Source organism: Salmo salar, unplaced genomic scaffold, assembly GCF_965601325.2.
Source record: "Salmo salar unplaced genomic scaffold, fSalSal1 ptg000136l, whole genome shotgun sequence".
Taxonomy (NCBI): domain Eukaryota; kingdom Metazoa; phylum Chordata; class Actinopteri; order Salmoniformes; family Salmonidae; genus Salmo; species Salmo salar.
In genome coordinates this window covers 308769-328878 of record NW_027675321.1, presented here as the reverse complement: position 1 = coordinate 328878, position 20110 = coordinate 308769, and the positions used below count along the sequence as shown (strand labels likewise).

Genomic DNA, 20110 nt, shown 5'->3' with positions numbered 1-20110 from the left:
TCTACATTATGTATTGTTACACCATGTAGGAGCAGTATAGACCTAGTCTGTTCATTATATATATCTACATGATGTATTGTTACACCATGTAGGAGCAGTATAGACCTAGTCTGTTCATTATATACATCTACATGATGTATTGTTACACCATGTAGGAGCAGTATAGACCTAGTTTGTTCATTATATACATCTACATGATGTATTGTTACACCATGTAGGAGCAGTATAGACCTAGTCTGTTCATTATATACATCTACATGATGTATTGTTACACCATGTAGGAGCAGTATAGACCTAGTCTGTTCATTATATACATCTACATGATGTATTGTTACACCATGTAGGAGCAGTATAGACCTAGTCTGTTCATTATATACATCTACATGATGTATTGTTACACCAACACAAAAAAAGGAAATTATATTATTTTATACTAATACAATTGCTCAGAGAAAGAGATTTAGTTTAAAATGTAATTCTCAAAAGGTTGGGGTCTGAATTATTGCCTCCCATGTTTTCAATACTCCAGCACCCTCCCCTTGGGAGGATAATGACACTGAAATGTTTAATGAGATTAGAGAACACATTGGGTGGGATCTTAGACCCTTCCTCCATACAGAATCTCTCCATGTCCTTGATTTATTTTGTCTGCGCTTGTGGACTGCCCTGTTCAATTCAAACCACAGGTTTTCATTGGAGTTCAAGTCCGAAGACTGAGATGGCCATTGAAAATGTTGATTTTGTGCCCAATTAACCATTTCTTTGTGGATGTTGATGTGTCTTGCTGGAAGATCCACTTTTGGCCAAGTCTCAGCCTCCTAGCAGAGAGGTAACCAGGTTTTTGGCAAAAATATCCTGGTAGTGGGTAAAGTTTATTTATTTATTTCATACAGTAATTTTTGCTCATCTTTATCAAGGGTATCAATAACTAGGTGCTTATTTTGATATCTAGTTATTTGACTGAATCAGAAATACAGATGTGGAGTAGATGTAGAGTTTGTTTTAAATTCTCATTAAAAAAAAATCTGAACTAATCAAACAACACTTGTTGCTCTTTGTACGTGTTGATATAATATTCATATTTAATGGAGAGAAAAAAAGTTTTCCTAAACTGCTTTATAATATTATAATTCAATGAAGAATAAAAATAGTTTTCCCTCCTCAACTGCGTTTCCTCCCTCCAGACAGCAGATGGCGATATGTGTCTTTCAGGCGATGTTTCTAGTGTGACGTATAATCTAGTGGACGGAACTCTTCTTCAACAACTGCAGCCACCTCGGTAGCTCGCTAGCCGACAAAGTCGGAACATTCAAGTTCTTAAGACAATTTCGTGGTTTAATTGCCACTGTGATTTAAACATAGTACTCCATTTTATGTAATATTTACGTTGTAAGTCAGCTAGCTGGCTGGTTAAGTTAGCACTAGTCTAGTCGCTAATGCTAACTAGCTATTATCCCCGACCATTTGTTCACTAAGCTACTCTCCTCCTGCTAAAGAAGCGGAGGTCTGCTGGACGGAAAAAGACGCTCTCGTGAAAGAGGAGGAGGAAGAGGAGGCTGTTTCAATACAAAAACAAGTAGAGGGTGAGGCTGTTACCGTGAAAGAAGAAGAGAAAGACGTTTCAGTGAAAGAAGAGGAAGAAGCGTTCAGAGTGAAAGAGGAGGAGGATGTTACAGTAAAAGAAGAGGAGGAAGATGCAGTTTTTGGAGTGGAGGATGAAGTGAAAGAAGATGAAGACGTTTTTGGAATGAAGGATGAAGAGGGGGAGATTACTGTCACATTAGAGGAGGACGAAGAAGAGAAGACTGGAGAACTGATTAACACCAGTAAATACAGTGAGTACTATCTAATAAAACAGGGACATTGATCTGATTAACACCAGTAAATACAGTGAGTACTATCTAATAAAACAGGGACATTGATCTGATTAACACCAGTAAATACAGTGAGTACTATCTTATAAAACAGGGACATTAATCTGATTAACACCAGTAAATACAGTGAGTACTATCTAATAAAACAGGGACATTGATCTGATTAACACCAGTAAATACAGTGAGTACTATCTAATAAAACAGGGACATTGATCTGATTAACACCAGTAAATACAGTGAGTACTATCTAATAAAACAGGGACATTGATCTGATTAACACCAGTAAATACAGTGAGTACTATCTAATAAAACAGGGACATTGATCTGATTAACACCAGTAAATACAGTGAGTACTATCTAATAAAACAGGGACATTGATCTGATTAACACCAGTAAATACAGTGAGTACTATCTAATAAAACAGGGACATTGATCTGATTAACACCAGTAAATACAGTGAGTACTATCTAATAAAACAGGGACATTGATCTGATTAACACCAGTAAATACAGTGAGTAATATCTTATAAAACAGGGACACAAACTCTGCAGTTGTTGAACTAATGTGTGATTTTTAAAAGGGCATTCTACACTTGAATATGTTTTTGTACTGTATGAATTGTTCATGACGTCCTCCAGGGATTTTTAAACTTTTCCTGTTGAAAAGTGATATATAAATACAGTAAATTATAAACACACTAAAGGGAAACAAATAAATGTTTTGCGCAAAATAGTGTTTTTTTAACAACTGCAAACTAGAAGGAGTGATGTCATAGTAAGGCCTCCAAGGAGTTGGCTTGATGGGAAGTCGTGATGTCATCCAATAGGCGACTGATCTTCACGTGAATATTCATTATTCTTTTTAAAATCCTTCCTGTTCTGTCAAGTTGGTTGTTGATCATTGCTAGAAAGCCATTTTCAAGTCTTGCTATAGACTTTCAAGATGATTTAAGTCCAAACTGTAACTAGGCCACTCAGGAACATTCAATGTCATCTTGGTAAGCTCCTCCAGTGTAGATTTGGCCTTGTGGTTTAGGTTATTGTCCTGTTAGGACAGTTTTTTGTATTCAGATCTCTGAAATGCTCTCTACCTACGTAACATTTAGTGTCTCCTTATGTTACGGTGGGAAAACAGTTTTTATGGGCACAGAAATCCTAAATCATTTCAGAGTTTGCAAATCCAATGGTTCTAACCGAGTGTCACCTTAACTTTATTGACACCCAAATGGATACTGTCATTAACGCGGTTCTTCAATAATTACACATAATTCTTAATACTGTAGCTGTTTAGTTACAGTCACATGTTCAACTATCATCAGCTGATCCAGGAAATCATTTTCTGAATGACAGTCACATGACAAACATCACGACATGCAACAACAACCAAAGTGCCTCTTCATTCATTACTCTGGTAAAGACAGTTATGCCGTGCTCCACGTTGGATCCAACATCCCTAACAAATTGATGTTTATAATGTTATTGTCTGCTTGATTTACAGTGGGGTCTCGTTAGTCTGTTTGGACACAGAGATACTTAGCTCATAATGTGTAGAGAACTGTTCCTTGGTGGATAGGCTATTGTACAACACACAGAGCTATTTTCCTTTATTCAGGACATTTAGAATGACAACACATTACAGAATAGCCTAGTGGGATTATTCACAAAATTATCTGGTGATCAGGTTATGAAATGTCATGACAAAGATATTTTAATTTCCATGTTTCACCTGAAATATTAAATTATTTATAGTCCTACGTCTATGTTGTTGTTAGATAAAGTTATGGGTCCTACAGTAGGTCTGTGTTGTTGTTAGATAAAGTTATGGGTCCTACAGTAGGTCTATGTTATTGTTAGATAAAGTTATGGGTCCTACAGTAGGTCTATGTTATTGTTAGGTGAAGTTATGGGTCCTACAGTAGGTCTGTGTTGTTGTTAGATAAAGTTATGGGTCCTACAGTAGGTCTATGTTATTGTTAGATAAAGTTATGGGTCCTACAGTAGGTCTATGTTATTGTTAGGTGAAGTTATGGGTCCTACAGTAGGTCTAAGTTATTGTTAGGTGAAGTTATGGGTCCTACAGTAGGTCTATATTGTTAGGTGAAGTTATGGGTCCTACAGTAGGTCTATGTTGTTGTTAGAAGTTATGGGTCCTACAGTAGGTCTATGTTGTTGTTAGGTGAAGTTATGGGTCCTACAGTAGGTCTATGTTGTTGTTAGGTGAAGTTATGGGTCCTACAGTATGTCTATGTTGTTGTTAGGTGAAGTTATGGGTCCTACAGTAGGTCTATGTTATTGTTAGGTGAAGTTATGGATCCTACAGTAGGTCTATGTTATTGTTAGGCAAAGTTATGGGTTCTACAGTAGGTCTATGTTATTGTTAGGTGAAGTTATGGGTCCTACAGTAGGTCTATGTTGTTGTTAGGTGAAGTTATGGGTCCTACAGTAGGTCTATGTTGTTAGGTGAAGTTATGGGTCCTACAGTAGGTCTATGTTGTTGTTAGAAGTTATGGGTCCTACAGTAGGTCTATGTTATTGTTAGGTGAAGTTATGGATCCTACAGTAGGTCTATGTTATTGTTAGGCGAAGTTATGGATCCTACAGTAGGTCTATGTTATTGTTAGGTGAAGTTATGGGTCCTACAGTAGGACTATGTTATTGTTGTGTGAAGTTATGGGTCCTACAGTAGGTCTATGTTGTTATTAGGTGAAGTTATGGGTCCTACAGTAGGTCTATGTTATTGTTAGGTGAAGTTATGGGTCCTACAGTAGGTCTATGTTATTGTTAGGTGAAGTTATGTTAAACACTTAGTGGACAAACCCTCATTGTCAGGCTGATGGCAAAGCTAGCCAAATAGCATTTGAAGTGTTAAGTATAAAGCAGTTGATTTGCAACAATAACACAAACATTATTTTTTTACATTTTAGTCATTTAGCAGACGCTCTTATCTAGAGCGACTTAAAGTAGTGAATGCATACATTTCATACATTTTTTTATTTTTGTACTGGCCTTCAGTGGGAATTGAACCCACAACCCTGGCGTTGCAAACAAACAAAGCTCTACCAACTGAGCCACAGGGAAGACTATTATATTATATTAAACAGGACATTCAAACGAGCGTTACAGTTATAATCCAAAGTAGTGTGAAATGCACTCATAAGCAACCTGTAAATGGAGGCTGTTTTTGCTGTCAGCCTCTGAGAACTCCCCTGAGTTTTCCCCCACGGTGGTGAATTAGTAAATAGACACAGAGCTTAATGTGAGTTTCCTTGAGTAGCATCCTGATATGCGCTGTAATATTCAGAATACATTGTGAAAACGAAAATCTTTGCTCACCATTTTTTGCTCCAGGCAGATATACTACATCCATAACTAGTGGTTTCCTCATTACCAGATATACTACATCCATAACTAGTGGTTTCCTCATTACCAGATATACTACATCCATAACTAGCGGTTTCCTCATTACCAGATATACTACATCCATAACTAGCGGTTTCCTCATTACCAGATATACTACATCCATAACTAGTGGTTTCCTCATTACCAGATATACTACATCCATAACTAGTGGTTTCCTCATTACCAGATATACTACATCCATAACTAGTGGTTTCCTCATTACCAGATATACTACATCCATAACTAGTGATTTCCTCATTACCAGATATACTACATCCATAACTAGTGGTTTCCTCATGACCAGATATACTACATCCATAACTAGTGGTTTCTTCATTACCAGATATACTACATCCATAACTAGTGGTTTCCTCATTACCAGATATACTACATCCATAACTAGTGGTTTCCTCATTACCAGATATACTACATCCATAACTAGTGGTTTCCTCATTACCAGATATACTACATCCATAACTAGTGGTTTCCTCATTACCAGATATACTACATCCATAACTAGTGGTTTCCTCATTAGCAGGGAGGAGTTTCTACAATCAAATCGCCCTCGTGCCGCAATTTTATTAAACACAGAAAGGGGCCTATATTGGAGACCAGACGTCATCTGGCACACTGCTTAGAGGTTCAACAACTTTACTAACTTATTTCTAGCCTACAATCATCGATTTCACTACTAATGTGAAAACAAGACAAAATATGACTATTCTTGCTCATTTTAAGACATTTGTCCAACAATTTTAACATGACATTACAGATGTCAATTGTTGTACAACATCATGGCTCCGCTGTTGGCATCAACCTTTTACAGTGGATTTCTACTGTTGTGGGCCTTTAATCATCTGTCTGACTTTGTTGTTCACACAGGAGAGATACTGAACTATCGTGGGTCCTCTGGGGAGCCTCAACAACCTCATGATGCTGAAGAGGCAGAGAAGAGTTGCTCCAGATCAGAACACCTCAATAAACACCTGCAGACATCCACAGGGAAGAGAACTCACTGCTGCTCTGACTGTGGGAAGAGATTCACCTCATCAGGCATTAAAATTCATCAGAAAATCCACACAGGAGAGAAACGTTATAGCTGTGATCAATGTGGGAAGAGTTTTATAACATCTGGCTCTCTGACTGTACACCAGAGAACACACAGGAGAGAAACCTTATAGCTGTGATCAGTGTGACAAGAGATTCACCGATAAAAGACATCTGAACAAACATCAGAAAATACATGAATGAGTTGTTTCATGATATCAATGAATTAATGTCACAATGTAGAATGTTTAAACATTGTAGAAGGAGTATTTTAATGATGTCACAATGTAGAACCCTAATCGTTTGTCCCCTGTTCTATTGATTTCAACATGATATGGATATTAGCCTCAGGGGGAAAATCCAGGCTCTGAAATGGAAGAGTTACTATTTATGAGATTTAACAAAAAGTGACTAACACAAAAAGAGCTGTTACACTTACCATATTGGTGACCCACTGGAATCAAAATGCAACACTTCAAAATGTATCTGGCTGTTTTCTACAAGTTGTCCTCTAACCAGGGATGTACACATTATTCCCAGATTCCATGTGGTTTTTGAGCTGTTAGTTTTAACAGGATGAGTAACCTCATCTCCCTTCTGTCACACAATTGATCATTCCTTTGTTTAGTACAATTGATCTCATCGTGATATCGATGAGTGATGACAAATAAGTGTTGTGTTTCTTTGTTTAGCGACCCCTAAATTTAAATGCATCACTCCAAAATGTAGCTGACTGTCTTCTGCAGGTTGTCCTCTAACCAGTGAGGTGAAATATATCTCCCATTTCCATGTGTTTTTTAGTTGTGTTAGTTTCAACATCACGTTCAACCTGATTTCCCCCCTAATTGATATCAGTGATTTATTGCTACTTGTCAAAACAACAGTGTTTTGGTGCTTGTACAGTTTATAAGGAGCTTGGTTTAAAAAAAAACAAGTAATATGATTATTGTGGCAGATGTTTGTGTATATAGCACATTTTATGTTTAGGTTTTCAATTTATCCCAAACTGTTTCTGCATGTTGGTTATTGATTTAGACACGTTAAAACTGTGTTTTGACATTGGGGATATCCCACCTAGCAAAATATAATATAAAATAATAATATGTTTCCTCTTGAAGTCAGACATGTCTGTGATAAGGACGACTTGGTTGCTGATTGTCTCAAGGTGGGCAGTCAAAAACATTTGTGTTTTGCGTTTAGCCAGTGCGTTGCCATGGATCACAATTTATTTTGACTGGACTTTTTTCCATATTGGAGATGTGTTTTGTTTGAGTTCTAGAGTTCTGATTCTTAGGAAGAATTTTATATTGTAGAAGGTGAAGCATTGTAGTTGATTATAATGTGGAGTGGAAGTTGTTTTCTGTTGGTGGTGAGCAAACTTGTCCAACAAAAATATAGGATATATTTGTTGTCTTAAGGGGTAAGGTGTTACAGGCTTTGGTTTTTCCATTTATGTTTTGAGGTTGGACTTTAGCACGTCTAGCTCGTTAGCACGTATAGCTCGTTAGCACGTCTAGCTCGTTAGCTCGTTAGCACGTCTAGCTCGTTAGCTCGTTAGCACGTCTAGCTCGTTAGCACGTAGGACGCACTGATTGGTGTCACCTCGTTAGTCAGTATGTGTTACACCTGTGCTGGCTTGTCCATCTCGTTAGTGGGAAGGTGTTTCACCTGAGCTGGTCCAGGTTCTATTTAAGAGTGTCTGGCCCAGTGCTCCAGTTGTCTTGATACATGTGGAGAGTCAACACCTTTAGTTGCTCCACTTCCTGTCTTTAAGTTTGGTGTGGGTTTTTCTTTTGTGGACACTGAGAGCAAAACTGCAAGATTATGTTATAATACTTTTATTGCATCAAATGGTTGTTTTATGCAACAGAATAGAGGGTTCTTATAACTATTGTGTCTGTGTTCTACTGAGGATGGGCCTCTGGGAGAAAACACTGACAGGAGATTTACAATGTCTTTTGGGTGATTAAACCTAAAGAGACCGCATTCCAGAACATGAGTTAATGTTTCTGTTCTATATGGTAGCAGGGAGAGATGACCTCAGGGCCAGACCCTGGTCTCTACACAAAGAGTACTGTTTTTACAGCAGATACTGTCTGCTGAGAATTATAAGTATCTTTCATACAAATCTTAACCTTGTGACCCGTTCTATACATCTGTTGTTGGTCATGTAGGTTGAAAGGGGTGTGTCTTGGCTGTAAAAGACCTTTGTACTTTTGTATCGTGGCTCTCAACGAATCATCTGGGGGTGATTCATCTCTCAACGAATCATCTGGGGGTGATTCATCTCTCAATGAATCATCTGGTGGTGATTCATCTCTCAATGAATCATCTGGGGGTGATTCATCTCTCAACGAATCATCTGGGGGTGATTCATCTCTCAACGAATCATCTGGTGGTGATTTGTCGACCAGCCATCATTTTCGTAGAACACTCAATTGATTCACTTTATATGTGTGTGTTGTATTGACCTGCTCCCGTATTAATAAGTGAATAAAGATTTAGTTTTAGAATAACGCTGACTTGTGTGATAAGTTTGTTTCCTCAATTGATATTAAAGAAATTAACCTCCACATTTGGCGATGGGGATGTGAATCTTGACCTGACTCCTGACGACCTGTGTAAATGACCTGGCTCCTGATGACCTGGGTAAATGACCTGATGACCTGGGTAAATGACCTGGCTCCTGATGACCTGGGTAAATGACCTGACTCCTGACGACCTGGGTAAATGACCTGGCTCCTGATGACCTGGGTAAATGACCTGACTCCTGACGACCTGGGTAAATGACCTGACTCCTGATGACCTGGGTAAATGACCTGATGACCTGGGTAAATGACCTGGCTCCTGATGACCTGGGTAAATGACCTGACTCCTGATGACCTGGGTAAATGACCTGACTCCTGATGACCTGGGTAAATGACCTGACTCCTGACGACCTGGGTAAATGACCTGACTCCTGACGACCTGGGTAAATGACCTGGCTCCTGATGACCTGGGTAAATGACCTGGCTCCTGATGACCTGGGTAAATGACCTGGCTCCTGATGACCTGGGTAAATGACCTGGCTCCTGACGACCTGGGTAAATGACCTGACAACCTGGGTAAATGACCTGACTCCTGACGACCTGGGTAAATGACCTGACAACCTGGGTAAATGACCTGACTCCTGACGACCTGGGTAAATGGTGCACCAGGAATCCCTCTAACTTGGGATCTCAGGGAGACTTGGGGAACGGAGCAGATGAACCCACCTTTGATCTGAGTGGATGCCACAACTCAAACCTAGTTTAAAAAAAGAATGAGGTGAGCGAAACACGCAAAGTGGAGATTTTAGAAAATCCTCGTAGGCTCTGAGTGTGTATTCCTGTGTGAGGGGGGGCACCTTGGAGGTGTAAACAGGGCCCAGTCAGGAGGCTCTGAGTGTGTATTCCTGTGTGGAGGTGTAAACAGGGCCCAGTCTGGAGGCTCTGAGGCTGAGTCAGCTATCTGTGTGAACTGGATGAAAACTAGAACCCCATTTTAGAAGTATTGAGAGATGTAAATGTATGAGTTACATTATCCTAGGAACTAACCATGACATAGAAATGTGAAAATATTCCTGCAGGTTAAAATATTGTTGAAAAACAACCAATTGATTAGGTATGTTTGGGAATAGCATTGTGTGACTGTGATATGAGAGTTGTGTGACTGTGATATGAGAGTTGTGTGACTGTGATATGAGAGTTGTGTGACTGTGATATGAGAGTTGTGTGACTGTGATATGAGAGTTGTGTGACTGGTATGAGAGTTGTGTGACTGTGATATGAGAGTTGTGTGACTGTGATATGGGAGTTGTGTGACTGATATGAGAGTTGTGTGACTGTGATATGAGTCTTAATCTGACGTTTGGATAGTAACATATAGAAATATGCTTAATCAGATGATTGAAATGTGGATAATAAGCGGGATGATATTTTAGAAAGCAGCGGAAGGTCTATAGTTCCTGGGAGGCTTGATTTTGCCGTGGTCTCTGGGAGGTTAGAGAACCGTTGAGGATCCCATGGTCATTGTCTGGGAAACTAAAGTTTATTTTTGGTTCTGCTGGGAGGATGTTTGGAGAGATGCTTCGTAGCTATGGAGAGTCCCTGAAAAAGCAGATGGAATGGTTGTCGTGACTACCTGAGAATTTCTTACGTTTTATATGGATTCTGTGAATATATGAAAATATGATGAATTGTATGTGTGTATAATGATTACTAGAGATTTGATGAAGTAATACTGGGAATATAATTAGATACAATTTAAACAACCCATATGTAGACGAACGTAGGTTTTGAGTTGGTATCTTTAATGGATCATTTGATAAAGATGAGGTTTAAGCATTATTAAACTGTCTACAAAGTCTGAGCAGTTGTCTCAGAAACTGATGGGAGTGTGTCCACTTTAGGTTAAGTTACCCTAACGATGTAACTATAAAACGCTAATTGGATTTTCTCCGTCCAGGTACTACTTTTGAAATAAACTGCCCTTAAGGCCGGGGCGGGGGTTCTTCCCAGTATGAGAGGAGTTGCTAGATTTATTGAATAAACCTTTTTCCATAAAGTTAGAGTGAACCAAGGTGGCTGACTAGCTGTTGATGCTGAAGAATCGTCCCATCCACTAGATTATACATCACAGTGGCAGAATCACCTGAAAGATGCACATCGCCATCTGCTGACTGGAGTTGGTATCGCAGTTGAGAAAATACAAAGTCTGGGCAGTTCGATGAAACTGGAGTGAATCACAGGTAAACTAACAATATTGTAGACTTGATGCTAAATACAGATTTTTCAGCTTTAGTGTGTATATTGTATCCACTTAGTTATGTTAGTAAGTTTTCCATCTTTATGACCGGCCCTGGTAACTTCACCCCAACTTCTCTGATCCCCAGAACACAGTCACTTAACAACATAAGTGTTTTTCTGACATTTTGGGAAATTTAAGGGAAAATAAAAACATCCAGCCGTAGCAGAGCCCCAAGTCCCATGGGGACGTCCTCGAGGGCGTGGATGTTCTCCCCATCAAAGGCCAGCGGGATTTCACTCTCATGGTGAAATGGATTTCCACCGATGTGCAGTAAAGGAGTGAAGAGCGGTGAAATCTGTGTCAACAAAAGTAAGAAAAGATTAATACACGTACAATTAACAAAGAACATAACAAATGTTAAGCTGTAGTTTTATATAAGCATGCACACCTATGTTTATGAAGAAACAGATGATTGGTGCATAGGCATACCTTGTCACGGACATAAAGGCCACTCGGGTCCTCATTGAAGAGGTAGGGCAAGAGCAGAATCACTGCTGTGGTCTCCAGTCCTAGTAAAGTAAAGCAATGATCTCACTACACTTGCTAATTTTACTAGAAAATACATTAGAGGAAGGAATAAGAGCAAATCCCTCTTCTGTATTGTCCTTCAGGGACTGTCAAAATAGCAGGATGATGTCCTCACCCCTGCCTCGCCTCTCTACCTCTGATAGTCCTTGAATTATCATTTTGTCTATATCCATTCCATGGACTTGATTCATTTCTGAGAAGATCTGAAAAGATAATTTGCACATATTTGTATGCTAATAGATTTCAGTTTGTATTGACTGCTATGTAGGTTAAATGTACACTTCAAATGCAGCTGTCCTACAACATATCTGTACCTTCTTCTTGATCCCAATTGCATTGTGTCCATCTTCTGTACCATCTAAGATATTAATTTCCCTCCACAAGGGGGCGGACATGTAACGTTTCCAAAATGGGATAGTATTGTCCATGTAACGTTTCCAAAATGGGATAGTATTGTCCATGTAACGTTGCCAAAATGGGATAGTATTGTACATGTAACGTTTCCAAAATGGGATAGTATTGTACATGTAACGTTTCCAAAATGGGATAGTATTGTACATGTAACGTTTCCAAAATGGGATAGTATTGTACATGTAACGTTTCCAAAATGGGATAGTATTGTACATGTAACGTTTCCAAAATGGGATAGTATTGTACATGTAACGTTTCCAAAATGGGATAGTATTGTCCATGTAACGTTTCCAAAATGGGATAGTATTGTCCATGTAACGTTTCCAAAATGGGATAGTATTGTCCATGTAACGTTTCCAAAATGGGATAGTATTGTCCATGTAACGTTTCCAAAATGGGATAGTATTGTACATGTAACGTTCTGCCCCCTTGTGAGTTAATAGTATTGCATGCTGTAGCAGCCTATATAAAGAGGAAGACCTCCATTGACGATTCAGTTCGTTGTAACATCTCGTCTGGACAGGTCACCGACCTTAGTTAGTTAGTTAGTTAGTTAATGAACTAGCTAACGTTAGCTAGTTCATTATCACAAAAGTGAGAACTGCTCTTGATTGGAAACTTACGTTAATGAGTGTAAAGCCATGTTGGCTTTATGGAAACGATATACAATATATGGGAAAGAATATAGTTGAGGAAATAATCCAAACCTAGATGGTGAACTGATGTTGAACTGGGCAGTCAGCTGCTGCTGCTCCAATACAGTATGAGGTGAGACGGTGAACTGATGTTGAATCATAATGATTAAGTTAATTAAAATGAATTTGTGAAACGGTTAAAAAATAGTATTTGTCATATTAAATATATTACTCTATTGTTATCAGATAGAAACATCATGGAATATTGTACATCATATTAAATATATTACTGTATTGTTATCATATAGAAACATCATGGAATATTGTACATCATATTAAATATATTACTCTATTGTTATCATATAGAAACATCATGGAATATTGTACATCATATTAAATATATGACTCTATTGTTATCATATAGAAACATCATGGAATATTGTACATCATATTAAATATATTACTCTATTGTTATCATATAGAAACATCATGGAATATTGTACATCATATTAAATATATTACTGTATTGTTATCATATAGAAACATCATGGAATATTGTACATCATATTAAATATATTACTCTATTGTTATCATATAGAAACATCATGGAATATTGTACATCATATTAAATATATTACTCTATTGTTATCATATAGAAACATCATGGAATATTGTACATTATATGACCATCAACATACATTATTGTTTCATTCAATTTCACATAATAAAGATATTTAATATTTTCAAGTTCAGAAGTCAGAACCCATCACCTGCTATGTAAAAGAGACAGAAGAATGCACAATGGTCAATGCTATCTGGGATCCTTGGGACATCCCTACCCTAAACCCTAACCTTAACCCCTACCTTAACCATTTTAAATGTCAACTTCAACGGGCTATGGACGTCCCAAGGATGTATCTCTACCTGAAAATACATGATCTAAGTGATTGATAGTTGGTATTCAGCAGTCATAAAGCCTTATTTACTTTAATGAACTACTAAAATAGTGATTTTGTCAGACAGCATAGACAGCAGCTCTACACTTTATTGACTGACTGATCCATTCATCCTTCCATCCCTCCTCAGCCTTCCTCTCCTCTGAAGACCCAGTGAGGGTGGAGCTCAGTCAGAGAGCTGTTGAGGGACTGGTTAGGAAGAACACTTCTACAGCCAGAGAGGTGAGAGGTCACACTTGGTTTAGATGGTAAATATTTATGTCCCCTTAGTGGTTCATCACGTCAGCAAAAGAGAATATGTTCCATCATCTATGTTTATTTACATTAGTGCAAATTGTTCACTGATATTGGTGTAATTTCTCACCCCTTTCGGCTGTATGAAAGGTAATTTCCCCTCAGACACACACATTTGTTCTTTGATATTACGAAGGTCATTTGTGTATAATGTACTTTTCCCCAACATCTCTTTACATTGCTTATGCATATTCAGTGGCCTGACTGTATCCATACTATATCAAAAGCCCATCCTGGTAGATCTGAACCTAATGCAGCTTGGAGTGATCAGATGACAGAAGTCACATTTAGGTGCCAGGTGTAACTGAGGCCATAGATGCTCCATATCCATTACTTTGAGTGTTTTATATAATATGACTAAATGTGTTTCTGTGTTGCAGGTGCAGTCAAGAAATGGAACAGCAAGGCCACAGAACATGACATAAGCAGAGCTGTGGGAGACCACCTCAAGCCCCTGGTAGAGCCGGGGGTGGTGTTTACCTCTTCAGCAGTCTGTTGATTGGTCAGTCACTGGGTTCATTTGTTTTATTATATGGTCAAATCAAATCAAGCTTGATTCATACAGCACATTTCAGACATGGATGCAACAAAATGGCTTCACAGGAAAAATATTTTTTAAAACATTGAAAATAAACAGAAATATTTAGTACACAACAAACATAAGAGGATAAAAAACAGAAGACTAAACTGAAAAACTATTGATTAAAATGTTAATTGGATGCAATATCCAACCCAAAATATAAGCTTGGGACACTGAAAGTTGACTAGTAACAACAACTGGGACCTAAAAGACACCCACCATGAGACCCACTAAATCTGCCCAAGAAGAGGAAAACAAAAGAAAAACCCACACCAAACTTAAAGACAGGAAGTAAACCAAAAAGGTGGAGCAACTAAAGGTGTTGACTCTCCACATGTATCAAGACAACTGGAGCACTGGGCCAGACACTCTTAAATAGAACCTGGACCAGCTCAGGTGAAACACCTTCCCACTAACGAGATGGACAAGCCAGCACAGGTGTAACACATACTGACTAACGATGTGACACCAATCAGTGCGTCCTACGTGCTAACGAGCTAGACGTGCTAACGAGCGAGACGGGCTAACGAGCTAGACGTGCTAAAGTCCAACCTCAAAACATAAATGGAAAAACCAAAGCCTGTAACACCTTCCCCCTTAAGACAACAAATATATCCTATATTTATGTTGGACAAGTTTGCTCACCACCAACAGAAAACAACTTCCATTTCACATTATAATCAACTACAATGATTCACCTTCACCAATATAAACATGGTGTCTACTGGCTGTCAACAATTAAAAACAAGAAAAAACACGTATTTCTAAATAATAATATACAATAGGATTATTTGTTTCTCCTTTTTCTTTCTATAGAATCCTAAATCCCACTAGCTTCTAGAACACTCATCTTCCTAAAACTCACTAGCTTCTAGAACTCTCCTCTTTCTAAATCCCACTAGCTTCTAGAACTCTCGTCTTCCTAAAACTCACTAGATTCTAGAACTCTCCTCTTCCTAAATCCCACTAGCTTCTAGAACTCACTTCTTCCTAAATCCCACTAGCTTCTAGAACTCTCGTCCCCTTGGAACCCAAACAAAACTCATCTCCAATACGGAAAAACGTGCAGTCAAAATACATTGTGATCCATGGCAACGCACTGTCTAAACACAAAACTTTTTAACTGCCCACCCTTGAGACAATCAGCAACCAAGTTGTCCTCACCACAGACATGTCTGATTTCAAGAGGAAACTCCTGCAATATCCATAGTAACTTTCCACCTCACTGCAGAGCTTCTCTCTCTTTTCAGGGTTCACTAGATAGGCATGTTGTTGGATCGGGGCCCAGTCCCCAATGTCATGTTCTAGTACATTTGGGTTGGCACATCTGAGAATGAACCCTGATATTTTAAAAGCAGGGCAACAATGTCAATATAATTGTACCAAAAATTGTCAGTTGGTTGCATGAATAAATATCATCAATAAATCGATTACTAAATCTGATCATGAAATGTAAATATGAAATATTTGGTTGCATAGTCATATTTTCAATGTCTTTTCAATGACATGTTGCTAGATGGGATATCCCCAATGTCAAAACACAGTTTTAACGTGTCCTAATCAATAACCAATATGCAGAAACAGTTTGGGATATATTGAAAACCTAAACATAAAATGTGCTATATACACAAACATCTGCCACAATAAACACAACACATGGAAATGGGAGATATCTGTTACCTCACTGGTTAGAGGACAACCTGCAGAAGACAGTCAGCTACATTTTGGAGTGATGCATTTAAATGTAGGGGTCGCTAAACAAAGGAACACAACACTTATTTGTCATAACTCATCGATATCATGTTAAAATCATTTGTGTGACAGGAGGGAGATGAAGTTGCACGTCCTGTTAAAACGAACAGCTCAAAAAGCACACGGAATCTGGGAATAATGTGTACATCCCTGGTCAGAGGACAATTTGTAGAAAACAGCTAGCTACATTTTGAAGTGTTGCATTTTGATTCAAGTGCGTCACCAACATGGTAAGTGTAACACAGCTCTTTTTTTGTTAGTCACTTTTTGTTAAATCACATAAATAGTACTCTTCCATTTCTGAGCCTGGATTTTCCCCCTGAAACTAAAATCAATAGAACAGGGGGCAAATATTTAGGGTTCTACATTGTGACATCATTAAAATACTCCTACTACAATGTTTAAACATTCTACATTGTGACATTATTTCATTGATATCATGAAACAACTCCTTCATGTTTTTTCTGATGTTTAATCAGAGATCTGTTATCAGAGTATCTCTTCCCACATTGATCACAGCTAGGAGATTTCTCTCCTGTGTGTGTTCTCTGATGTGATACTAGGCTGGTTAGCCAAGAATATCTTGTCCCACATTGACTACAGCTATATTGTTTCTCTCCTGTGTGTGTTCTCTGGTGTATAGTGAGATAGCTAGACGTAGAAAAACTCTTCCCACATCGAGTACAGCTATATAGTTTCTCTCCTGTGTGTGTTCTCTGGTGTATAGTGAGATAGCTAGACGTAGAAAAACTCTTCCCACATTGAGTACAGCTATATGGTTTTTCTCCTGTATGAGTTCTCTGGTGTTTAGTGAGATAGCTAGATGTAGAAAAACTATTCCCACATTGGTTACAGCTATATGGTTTCTCTCCTGTGTGTGTTCTCTGGTGTATAGTGAGATAGCTAGATGTAGAAAAACTATTCCCACATTGGTTACAGCTATAAGGTTTCTCTCCTGTGTGTGTTCTCTGGTGTAATATCAGGCCGTCTGACTGAGTAAAACTCTTCCCACATTGATTACAGCTATAAGGTTTCTCTCCTGTGTGTGTTTTCTGGTGCTTCTTCATATTCTGTGAAGTTAAGAATATTTTTCCACAATCTGAACAGTGGAAAGATTTCTCTCCTGTGTGTGTTTTCTGGTGTAGAGTCAGAGAGCCAGATGCAGCAAAACTCTTCCCACATTGATCACAGCTATATTATTTCTCTCCTGTGTGTGTTTTCTGGTGTAATATCAGGCTGTCTGGCCGAGTAAAACTCTTCCCACATTGATTACAGCTATAAGATTTCTCTCCTGTGTGTACTCGCTGGTGTTTAGTCAGATGGCAAGATGAAATATAAGTCTTCCCACATTGATCACAGCTATAAGGTTTCTCTCCTGTGTGTGTTCTCTGGTGTATTATCAGGCTGTCTGGCCGAGTAAAACTCTTCCCACATTGATTACAGCTATAAGGTTTCTCTCCTGTGTGTACTCGCTGGTGTCTACTCAGATGGCAAGATGAAATATAAGTCTTCCCACATTGATCACAGCTATAAGGTTTCTCTCCTGTGTGTGTTCTCTGGTGTGATAACAGGTTGCTTGACTGAGTAAAACTCTTCCCACATTGAGTACAGCTGTACGGTTTCTCTCAGGTGTACTTTTAGTGCTTTTAAACTTGAGTAACTCTTCCCACAATCAAAACAGTGGTGAGATTTCTCTCCTGTGTGTGTTCGCTGGTGTATTTTAAGTTCTGATGAAGATTTGCAATGTTTTCCACAGTCAGAGCAGCAGATAGATTTCTTCCCTGTGGGTCTCTGCTGGTGTTTCTTGAGGTGATAGAATCTGGACAGACTCTTCTCTGACTCGTCAGCATCATGATGTTGAGGCTCCCCAGAGGATCCATGATAGTCACGTCTCTCTCCTGTGTGAACAAGTCAGACAGATAGTTAAAGGCTCACAACAGCAGAAATCCACTGAAAAAGGTGATGCCAACAGCGTAGCCATGATAGTGTACAACAATTGACGTCTGTAATGAATGTTAAAATGACTTGACAATTGTCTTAAGACAGTCAAGTGAGCAACAATAGTCATATTTAGTCTTGTTTTCACATTAGTAGTAACTAGAAATAAGTAAAAGGTGTTGAACTCCTAAGCAGTGTGCCAGGCGACTTTTGTTCTCAAATATAGGCACCTTTCTGTGTTTCCTAATATTGCGACAAGGGCGATGCGCACACAATTTGATTGCAGAAACACCTCCCTGCTAATGCAGAAACCGCTAGTTATGGATGTAGTATATCTGCCTGGAGCAAAAATGGTGAGCAAGTGGCCTAAGCTGTGCCATTAGAGATTCTGGGTTCGAGTCCAAGCTCTGTTGCAGCCGGCCGCGACCGGGAGGCCCATGGGGCGACGCACAATTGGCCCAGCGTCGTCCGGGTTAGGGGAGGGTTTGGCCGGCAGGGATATCCTTGTTTCATCGCGCACTGGCGACTCCTGTGGCGGGCCGGGCGCAGTGCACGCTGACCAGGTTGCCAGGTGTACAGTGTTTCCTCCGACACATTGGTGCTGCTGGCTTCCGGGTTGGATAGGCATTGTGTCAAGAAGCATCGCGGCTAGGTTGGGTTGTGTTTTGGAGGACGCATGGCTCTCGACCTTCGCCTCTCCAGAGTCCGTATGGGAGTTGCAGCAATGAGACAAGACTATGTACCGATTGGGGAGAAAAAAGGGGTGAAAAAAAATATATATTTAACAAATGGTGAGCAAAGATTAGTTTTCACAATGTATTCTGAATATTACAGCACTAGATCAGGAGTGCTACTCAAGGAAACTCACATTAAGCTCTGTGTCTATTCACTAATTCACCACCGTGGGGGAAACTCAGGGGAGTTCTCATAGGCTGACAGCAAAAATAGCCTCCATTTCCAGGTTGATTATGATTATTATTATCATCATTTGACACTACTTTGGATTATAATTGTAAGGCTCGTTTGAATGTCCTGATTTAATATAATGTTTGTGTTATTGTCGAAAATGTACTACTTTATATTTAAAAACGACTTCAACCAGTAAAATGATCATTGGCCAGTTTACCATCAGCCTGACATCAGCCTGACAATGAGGTTTTGTCCACTAAGTGTATGCCAAAATGGTCTATAATCTCACCTAACAATAACATAGACCTACTGTAGGACCCATAACTTCACCTAACAACAACATAGACCTAGGACTATAAATCATTTAATATTTTAGGTGAAACAAGGAGACTAAAATGTCTTTGTCATGACAATTCATAACCTGATCACCAGATAATTTTGTGAATAATCCCACTAGGCTACTCTGTAATGTGTTGTCATTCTAAATGTTCTGAATAAAGGAAAATAGCTCTGTGTGTTGTACAATAGCCTATCCATCAAGGAACAGTTCTCTACACATTATGAGCTAAGTATCTCCGTTTCCAAATGGACTAACGAGACCCTACTGTAAATCAAGTAGACAATAACACATTATAAACATCAATTTGTTAGGGATGTTGGATCCAACGTGGAGCACGGCATAACTGTCTTTAACGGTGTAATGAATGAAGAACTACATTTGACTGGCATGCAGAAAATGATTTCCTGGATCAGCTGATGATAGTTGAACATGTGATTGTAACTAAAAAGCTACAGTATTAAGTATTATGTGTAATTATTTACGAACCGCATTAATGACAGTATCCATTTGGGAGTTGTCAATAAAGTTAAGGTGACTCTCGGTAAGAACCATTGGATTTAGTAAACTGAAATGATTTAGGATTTCTGTGCCCATGAAAACTGTTTTCCCAGCGTAACATAA

At 38.9% G+C, this 20110-nt stretch overlaps 1 long non-coding RNA gene and 1 pseudogene across 2 annotated transcripts in view; one reads left to right on the top strand and one right to left on the bottom strand.

The window, feature by feature from the left end:
- Positions 1 to 1271: 1271 nt before the first annotated feature.
- LOC145866936 (uncharacterized) lies at positions 1272 to 8835 on the top strand. Its single transcript, XR_014383173.1, has 2 exons — positions 1272 to 1835; positions 6155 to 8835. It is a non-coding gene; the product is annotated as an uncharacterized LOC145866936 (long non-coding RNA).
- Positions 8836 to 14480: 5645 nt separating this feature from the next.
- Positions 14481 to 20110, bottom strand: part of LOC145866931 (uncharacterized) — a 93036-nt pseudogene continuing 87406 nt past the window's right edge. The window contains exon 2 of the transcript XR_014383168.1: positions 14481 to 18200. The product of XR_014383168.1 is annotated as an uncharacterized LOC145866931 (transcript). The remainder of the gene's footprint in view (positions 18201 to 20110) is intronic.